The sequence below is a fragment of the Mus musculus genome, chromosome 17, assembly GCF_000001635.26.
Source record: "Mus musculus strain C57BL/6J chromosome 17, GRCm38.p6 C57BL/6J".
Classification (NCBI taxonomy): Eukaryota; Metazoa; Chordata; class Mammalia; order Rodentia; family Muridae; genus Mus; species Mus musculus.
In genome coordinates, this window is record NC_000083.6 from 62,930,085 (window position 1) to 62,939,908 (window position 9,824).

At 39.3% G+C, this 9,824-nt stretch overlaps 1 long non-coding RNA gene across 1 annotated transcript; it reads right to left on the bottom strand.

Moving 5' to 3' along the window:
* Window positions 1–8,777: 8,777 nt before the first annotated feature.
* Gm34179 lies at window positions 8,778–9,329 on the bottom strand. The gene is made up of 2 exons (XR_385682.1): window positions 9,249–9,329; window positions 8,778–9,054 (listed from the first exon to the last, which is right to left on the bottom strand). It is a non-coding gene; the product is annotated as a predicted gene, 34179 (long non-coding RNA).
* Window positions 9,330–9,824: the final 495 nt, after the last annotated feature.

The following is a 9,824-nucleotide window of genomic DNA, read 5'->3' on the forward strand; positions in this document are numbered from 1 at the left end:
CACCGCTATAGAATTGCTTTCTGGTTGACATGAAATTAGCATTCTTGGACTTGACTCTTCCATTATTGATGAAGTCACCTGACTGTGTGTGCATCCATTTCTCCTTTCCCCATGTTATCCACAAGGATTTTATGAAAAACACTGTCAGGTCAAGTGTTTTGTTAGAAGACTAACGCATTGTGTTAGGTAGCCCTACCTTGCCCTGTCCCATCAGTAAACACCTGTATTGTTCATATCTACTTCAGTTTCAAATGAGTTTCAACTTAAACTAGATTGAGTAAAGACATATTCCATAATTTCACCCAAGTGCATGCTCTGTGCTATCAGAACACTTGTTCTCCCCTGTGCCTGTTTCCCCACCTTCTGTTGGGCTTTGTTCTTATTCAGTAATCTCTCTGAATGTACTCATTGAGTCAAGATAGCTACCTGTATCTAGACAGCTATTTTCTGAAACAGTTCATCTTACAGCCTAGACTTAATGTCATTGTCTTTTAGTAGATCATAAGCCCATCCCTAAAGCAATTGCAGGGAAATGGAATGATCTGAGTAGCCAGCACTGGGTCATATATCCAGCTTTAAATCAAGTGTTGAGCATTGCTCCATTCAAAAGTTCATGAGGGCTGGAAAGATGGCTCAATGGTTAAGGGCATTGCCTGTTCTTCCAGAGGTCCTGAGTTCAATTCTCAACAAGCACATGGTGGCTCACAACCATCTTTAGTGGGATCCGATGCCCTCTTATGGTGTGTACTCATATACATAAAATAAATAATTCTTCAAAAGCTCATGAACTAAAAATGCCTCAAGAATGGAGGCACAAATGAAAGAAGAACGAATGGCCACATGTATGTTCAATGACAATGTTCAGCTCTCAGCAGAGGCTCTAAACTATCTTCTCAACATATTTTCATCTTTCACTCAAGAAAATCACATCGATTATATAACCAGTTAGTATATATTCACATATAAAATGTTGATTATGGTGAATTTGAAAATATATTTGCATAAGCACTATATTGCTAGAAATTTCTCTCTGTAAGGATTATTGTATATTTTCCATTCTGTAGTCAGCCAACTGATTACAAGCCAGTTGCCAGAGAGCCCTGGGCATAAGAAGCCTACATGCCTATAAACAAAAGGTAGGGAAGTCTACATTCTGTGGTGAGCTGCTCTGTAACATAAAAATGGTTGCTTGGTCCTAATTTACTTGGATGCTAATAGTAATGCTCATTGCAGAATACAGTGGTCCTGAAGCAATCAGAGATGCTAGGACTGAAACACAAACAGACAAGAGCAGCCTTTTGGCTTCAGTATATAACTGTTAGAATCTAGGAAACCCAGGCCTGAACGTGATCTTTCAGAAATGGTTTCATTCTCTAAATGTACTCAGTGGTCTCTTTGATTTGTCACCAACGCACCTTCTCAGACATTTAATTTCATCTGCTCCAGGCACGTGTAAGTCCATGGAAACATTGTTATTCACCATGTGAGAACCTTATAAATGAAACAGGATGCTTTGAAGAAAGAAGCATTGGGAAATTTACATTAGAATTGATCTGCAATAATTTGAGGCCAAACTCAATGTCTATATGCAAACATTTCCCATATTACTGATATGATCAGTTTTTGTGTCTTTAAAAAGTCAGGCATGTCAGAAGGAAAGCCAATAGCAATGATGGCATGACCTACTCTCCTCTTTGATCATGCTAATTAATATAACACAGGTTTGGCTTGAACTACTAATATATACACTTATTGGCATATTATACCTCAGTTTGGGTATTGTCTTAGGTTTTCCATTGCTGTAAAGAGACATCATGACCAAGACAACTCTTATAAAGGAAACATTTAATTGGGCCTGGCTTACAGTTTAGTCCATTATCATCATGGTGGGAAGCATGGCAGTGTGCAGACATACATGTTGCTGGAGTAACAGTGAGTTCTACATCTTGGTGTAAAGACAGCCAGCAGGAGTCCACACTTGAGCTTATATGACCTTAAACCCTGCCCTCACAATGATGTACTTCCTCCAAAAAATGCCACACCTACTCTAACAAGTCCACAACTCCTTATAGTGTTACTCCTGTGGACCAAGCATTTAAACACATGAGTCTATGGGGGCCATACCTATTCAAGCCACCACATGATAGATATTATCTGTCTATCCTGTCTATCTTTTCATTTTACCGAGTGGCCTGGTTATTGTGGTAGGTAAGTTTAAATTTAAGTCAAAGACAATGTGTGTCTGACAACAACAGAGTCATCAATCTCAGACTGCAAAAATGATAGGCAGACAATATGAAAAAGCAAGAGTATTATCAACTGTTAGGAAATGATTATGCTTGATTATGATTTCCTTGAATCTCCTAAGTATAAAAATGAAAGCAAATATCAATCAGGATAGATGGATAGATAGGTAGATAGATAGATAGATAGATAGATAGATAGATAGATAGATAGACATGTCATATAGATAGATAAATAGATCTCTGTCTATATGTCTCTCTCTCTACACACACACACATACACAAGAATAGAGGAGGTGTAAAGGACATGGATATTTTAGGAAGCCAAAGGCAAGGCCAATGAACCACTCTCTCTTTTAAGCACAAATAGCCAAGCCACATAAACACAGTAGTGTAAGGCATCTTACTATTTGCTACACGGTCGATAACATTAAATGCTACTTTTCAGCCCGACAAAACGAAGCAAGCAAGAACATCTCAATGAACATAACGAGCCTGATCATTATCACTTCTACAATGTAAAGAACAACAAAATTGTAATTTATCTGAAGGCTCCGCCATTAGAAAATAGGACACAATCTTAATTTCCTTTCCCCTTTTCACAAAAAGAAAGTCAATCCTGTGCTCTAGGCAGTATTACATTAAATATTGATATAGAGTCACTGTATAGTAGGTTTCCTTCTAAGAAATTAATGAATTCTTAATGAAGAGTAGGGAGAGAAAGCCCAACATGAATCAGTAATTCATTCGAATACAGATGACTATTGTTTATTGAGTTGTTCCTTTTCCATATTGCATAATGAATGATTTTCCTTTGGATTTAATATTTCTGACACTGGTACGTATATACCTAATAAATATTTCTAGGTTTTAGATTAGTATTTTTACAAATCTATCATTTGTCACAAATAAAAATGCACAGAACTTACCGGGGAGCTGCCTTAAAGCATGTATTTCATGAAAGGCCAACAATCAATAGCTCCCACTTAGGAAAAAAAAAATCTCTGGTTGGCTATATAGTTCCTGCTCCTTCCTCTTTTCTTTTTCTTTTTTTTTTTTTTATTTATTATTTTCTTTATATACGTTTCAAATGCTATCCCGAAAGTCCCTATACCCTCCCCCCATCCTTCCTCTTTCTGAATTCTGTCATGACATTTTCAACAGACTGTGCTCCGCGCTTGAGATGCAGTGGAAACCGTAAGATTCTCACTCATGATTCCTTGCGATGGCCATCAGCATGGAGAGTGCGCCAAAGCATTTGTGTGCACCCCCAAGAGGCCAATCTTTTGGCTCTGTTCACATCTGCTCTTTTCACTGAACATATCGATAAGCACAGGGATTTAACATAAAAGTTAGAAATCTGAGAAACATAGAAGATATGACTCCAGTCTCCAAGATACACATCAACCTCGACTTCTTCAAAGCCAGTCAAGTAAGCTCAGGAGGAAAAGTTTCACATGTGACAATAATATTTCCCAAGTGATATTTAGCAATATTTTGTGTATATGATCAAATGAGAAATACTTTTTGGAGCTTGAAATTGAAATCTTTAAAAACAAAAACAACAAAAAACAAAAACTTATCTTTTGATCTCAGTTAACATAGGTCACTGAAAAGTATCTCCATTCAGATATGCAATAGGAGCCATCTTTGACTTAGAAGACCACTAGGGAATGTTTTCAGCAGTTAACATTTTCTGGCATGTAATTATCACATACAACTTAGAGATGACCCCTAGACAGACAATTGACAAGCAACTGAAAATCCTTCTGATCAGCAGAAGCATGAATGGAGTAAGACGATTCCCTCATATGGATAAAGGTAACTTCGAAATGAGACATATTGGGAAATTAGAAAGCCAGACAAAAATGAAAATGCTTATGGTATTCAGAGGAGAATGAGTGTCTGGAGAAATTCCAAAGGGAGTTTTGGTTAGTCACAACTACAGTGTAGAGGTTTGTTAATATTTGTATATGCTCAGCCCAGGGACTGGCACTATTGGAAGATATAGATGTAACCTATTAGTAGGTGTTGCCTTGGCAGAGTAGGTGTGTCACTGTGGTTGTGGGCTTTAAGACCTTCCTCCTAGCTGCCTGGAAGCAGCATTCTGCTAACAGCCTTCAGATGAAGATGTAGAACTCTCAGCTCAGCCTGCACCGTGCCTACCTGGGCGCTGTCATATTTCCACCTTGATAGAACTGTACTGTATCTCTGAACCTGTAAGCCAGCCCCAACTAAATGTCCTTTATAAGATTTGCCTTGGTCATGGTGTCTGTTCACAGCAGGAAAACCCTAACTAACTAAGACAAGGTTTAAATGAAACTAACTGAAATGTATTAGCATAACTGGACACTTGATAAGAATTAAAATAGTCTCATTGGTCAACACAAAATCTTCAGGATGTATGTGGATAAGAGACATTCAGCCTGGATGGTAGAGTTAATGGATGGATCGTTATGGATTTGCTTTATGTCTCTAGTGTTACCATAGTGAATGCCTTTGCCTCTGGGCATTTAATAGTTCCTATATTCTTTATCCTCTGACAGAAACAATATACAAACAATACTTTAGATGCATTCAGCTATACAGTCAACTTGGTGATTCCTTACATATGGAGACTCAGGACTTAGCTTTCCATTGGTTGATCCCCAAGTCTCTTACGGCATTAGGTTGAGTCTCCTAATCACCACAGCATCATCTGCCATTTGTGCTCCCTCATACAATATACATAAAGCCTCTGCGGTTCTTTATGCCCAAACTGAAGGTTATAATAAGTCACGCCTCGTGCATATCTATAAACACTAGTAGTGAAATTTATGAGAAGCTAAGTTCAATGTCTACTCCATGACAGCTTTCAGAAAGTACTGCCTAATTATTACCATTTGAATAAAAATAATTATATTCACTTCAATCAGCACAGTCAAAAGTTTAAGATGATTGTGCTGTGACTACAAACTCTTACTATTATCACTGAATGTGTCACTTCCAGCGCCCTTGTCAGTTGCCCCCAGGTATAACTCCAGCATTGTTCTTGATCTTTTCTGACCTGGATCATCACCCTAAGTTGACAACTTGCATTTTTGTCCCAACAACTAGGCTAGATTTGGAGATTTTAATTTTACCAAACACTTACTCATGCTTTGCTTCCCTTGCTAAGGATGGGCGCATTGAACCCAGGGTCTCACAATCACTAAGCACATGCCCTTCCACTGACCTACAACTCCAGGATTTTGTTTCTCTTTTCTCCTATACAATCCACAAAGTTTTTTGACTTCATATTTATAGTATTGATGAGTCTAGATTTTTTCTCCTGCTATATAATAGGAAGTCTCAGGAAAAGAAAGATCTTTCTTATTTTTGGAGATACCCCAATTGCCTAAAAGTGTCCCTTGCATATAATAATCACTTAAGAAACATTGTTTGGACTGACTTGTCAAAATGATCTGAGTATGAGAAGAATCACAAAAATGTTTCTGTGTTTTGTACATCCTTAGGGTTTCTACGCATCTCTCAGCCCTTAAAACATGTCTTACAGAGAATACAATCTCTCTCTCTATCTCTCTCTCTCTCTCTCTCTCACACACACACACACACACACACCCGAGAGACATAGATAGAGAAGCTTGCTAGTTGAACAAGCACTTACATTTCTTCTAGGCTCCACCCCACAGTTACCTAGCAATAGCAAGGTGTGCCTGACTCATTATAAAAGGTACTGCTTGCCCCCTTCTCACTCTCTTCTCTTCTCCCTTCTTCTCTTGCTTTCTTACCCTCTTGCCCCTCTCTCCCCATCCCCATCCCCCACTCCACATGCTCATGGTCAGCCTCTATTCTGCCGCCTTCTTCTTCTTCTTCTTCTTCTTCTTCTTCTTCTTCTTCTTCTTCTTCTTCTTCTTCTTCTTCTTCTTCTTTTTCTCCTTCTCCTTCTCCTCCCTCCCTCCCTCCCCCTCTCCCCCCTCTCCCCCTCCCCCTCTCCCCTCCTCTCTCCCCCTCCCTCTCTCCCTCTCTCCCTCTCCCTCCCCCCCTTTCTTTCTCTCCTCAACTCCCCTCCCAATGTCTTAAATAAACTCTATTCTAAACTATACCATTGTATGGCTAGTACACACCATACCACCCTTCCGCCAAACCTGGCTTCTTTTTCTTTTTATAAAACACAACACTCACTATATGCACCATGCATTTTTAGCTATTGTATAGCTAACATATGTATAATAAAAGCCATTATTATATGATAACCTAAAAGAATTAATATAAAAATAGTACTGAGCACTGAGGTACTTATTAGCCCATGGGAGAGATGTGATAAGTATTGAAAAGTGGGTAATTCAAATATCAGACAACATAATCTGTTCTTCATGGGTGACGGCAAGAGGACAGCTGTTGAGCGTAGTGTTCAGTTGTAGGACGGTGTAAGAGAAAGACTGAAGGCAGAATGGCAGCAGGAAGCTAGGTGCCAAGATATCCAGGAGGTCTGTGTGACCATGGCAGAGGCTGTGAGAATACTGCAGACAGCTTTACATTGGAAAGAACAAAACTTCATCAAGGAATTGTCTCTTCCAAATGTTGACTGAGCAAAACAGATCGGGCCCTGCCCTCATGGAACTTAAGTCTATTGGAGGGGGATAAGAGAAATTTAATTAAATAATAACTAAGATTAAACTACATATCTGCTAGAACACTTAACACTTACCAGTTCATTTAACACATAATACTCAAAACATATCTATATTCAAAAAAAAGATTTGACCAACTTTCTTCTCCTTGTCTTTCCTTGAGGACAGAGTATTCTTTGCCCTTGTGTTCCTAGATAGCATAAAAGACACACCTGACATTAGTCCATGCTACAATGTTTCACAGGGTGAGTAATTTCTGAAGAACGGAAACGTATTTCTCATATTTTAGAGGCTAGGGACGTCAAGATCAAGTATCCTTGGTCTGATGAGGGAATACATGCAGTGTGCTCACATTGTAGGAAGCAGATCAATGCAAGAAAAACCCTAATTTCAATCATCTGCTGAGAAGCCCTCATGACTTGACCCTCTGTTGAACCACATCACTCCTCCCTTCCAAACCTTTAAATCCAATTACATCTTAAATAGCCGAGTTTTGTAGAGAGCATATTCAAACAAAATATATCCTTCTTAATGTGAATTCTCTACCAATTTTTCAAGTGTTCTGTTATTATACCTAGATAAGAGACTTGAAGTTTGTTTGTTTGTTTGTTTGTAATGATGCTTTCCCAAGAGGAAATGAATATTTTGCCCTTTGAAGTGGGGAAGGAAGGCTTTATTGGGAAGCCAAAGAGACACTAATGACCCAAAACCAGATACACTGTGAGATGGTCTGGAGCCCCAATGACGTCAGTGGATGGGGAAGCACCGCGTACTCGAATTAGAATATAGAGATGACTTTAGAAATGGACAGGATGCAGAGATTGTGTCAAAGAGTAAGCTTTAGAGTCTTAGAGGAAAGGTGACACGTAGGAACGGGGAAAGGGCCAGACGTGCTAGCAAGACCCTTTCAGAAACACTCAACAGAATGATAAATTTTCGGTGTTGAATCACTGAAGAAAAACTAACCAAGGCAGAGTCTTTGGGGATTCACTGGAAATAGGTGATAGCTGGAACTGTGAAAAGGAACGCTGGGAAAACTCAGAACAAGGCTGGGTCTTAGGGCCACAGTGTTTGGGCACAGGCAGCTAAATGACAGTGACGGTCTTGTGATGAAGAACATCCCTGCGGAACACTGCCTCTAGGCCAGGCTGCTGCCAGAGACAGAGCTCCGGGAAGACAGGGGTACAGGGGTATGAGAGCAGCCTCCTCATGCTAAGCTAGACTGCAGATGCTCAGAGACTTGGAGAGAGGAGCGAGGCACTGCTAGGACCCCTCTGAGAACATAGTCGTTTCCTGGGATGAAAAGCCAGAATTTTATGAGGGGAAATAGATGTTTATGAATCCTCCCCACCCCAACACACTCCCATTTCTTTTTCTTATGAAAGAAACACGGCTATGAAATGATGATAAGAAGTCTAACTAGGGAATGTTGGAGACTATAACCAGACTGTTTTCTCTGTCCCTGAACCTGAAAAAGATGTCTGTTCTAAAGGGTAGAAATAGTAGTTTTTTTTTTTTCTCATAAGAAATAACCATACATACAAGTAATATATAGACCCAGAAGATTATATTTAGAATACACACACACACACACACACACACACACAATAACACTTAGTGAAAAGGAGACCATGATTTTTTTTTTAAAGATTTATTTATTTATTATATGTAAGTACACTGTAGCTGTCTTCAGACACTCCAGAAGAGGGCGTCAGATCTCGTTACGGATGGTTGTGAGCCACCATGTGGTTGCTGGGATTTGAACTTCGGACCTTCGGAAGAGCAGTCGGGTGCTCTTACCCACTGAGCCATCTCACCAGCCCGAGACCATGATTTTTAAGGAGAGCAAGAAGAGATTGAGATATGCATGGGAGGGGTTGAAGGGATGAAAAAAGGGAGAAATGTTGTAATTATAATCTCATTTTTTTTTTTTAAGGAAGAGAAAGCGATGGGGGAAGGATAACAAGATTTCTGTACCATTTCACTGTTTTCCGACAGGCATAGTAGGAGTTATTCATAGATTATTTGGCCCCAGCTCAGCATGATGTAGCAAATGGTTAAATATCCATGTCCAAATGACTTTATGAAAGGGACACTCGGGACCACAGCTCAGGCGGGCGATGACAATGAGTTCCTTAGTTTTCTTTTGCCATCAGGTTGTAGAGTTGACCACTTCTGCCTAGTGGTTGTCAGTTTTGCTACAGAAGATGAGAGAGAGAGAGAGAGAGAGAGAGAGAGAGAGAGAGAGAGAGAAGCTGGAAATGAAATGTATAATCCAGTTGCACACAGAGATCTAAAGTGTTAGATCTGGAGGTGTGCTCTTTACAGAATTTGGATTAGAAATAAGCAAGACGGAGTCTTGGGGAACAGAGCCTCTGGCAATATGACTCACTATTTGAGTATTTCATTAGGAGGGAAGTACATGTCCTTCAGGCTCTCATCAGGAAATCATGACTGCCTGCGCATTCCACTAAATCCTGCAGCAAGCAGCTAGCTAGAGAGGAAGAGAGTCTGGGGGCGGAAGCTTCCACACTATAATGCCTTCCAATTTTTTCTATTTCAAGTCAGGGAAACACATATTTTTAGATTGATTGATAGACACACGTACAGTGATATCTATCTATCTATATCTATCTATCTATATCTATCTAGTTAGATAGATATAGATAGATAGATATACATATATCATATACATGTATATATCACATATATGTGTGTGTGTGTGTGTGTGTGTGTGTGTAATCATTTACCTGCAATGCCACTTTCTATAATTTAGGGTGCCTTTATATGAAATCTCAACGGAATTAACCTAAAATAAAATATTTTCATATAAGTTCCTAAAAGTAGATGAACCCTAAAAGAAAAGGACTACTCAAATTCATTCCAGAGAAAATGGGGAATAAATGAGAATACCTGGTACAGTTAGAGGGTTATTTTGATGAACCGATTTCTATCTAATGTGAAGGGA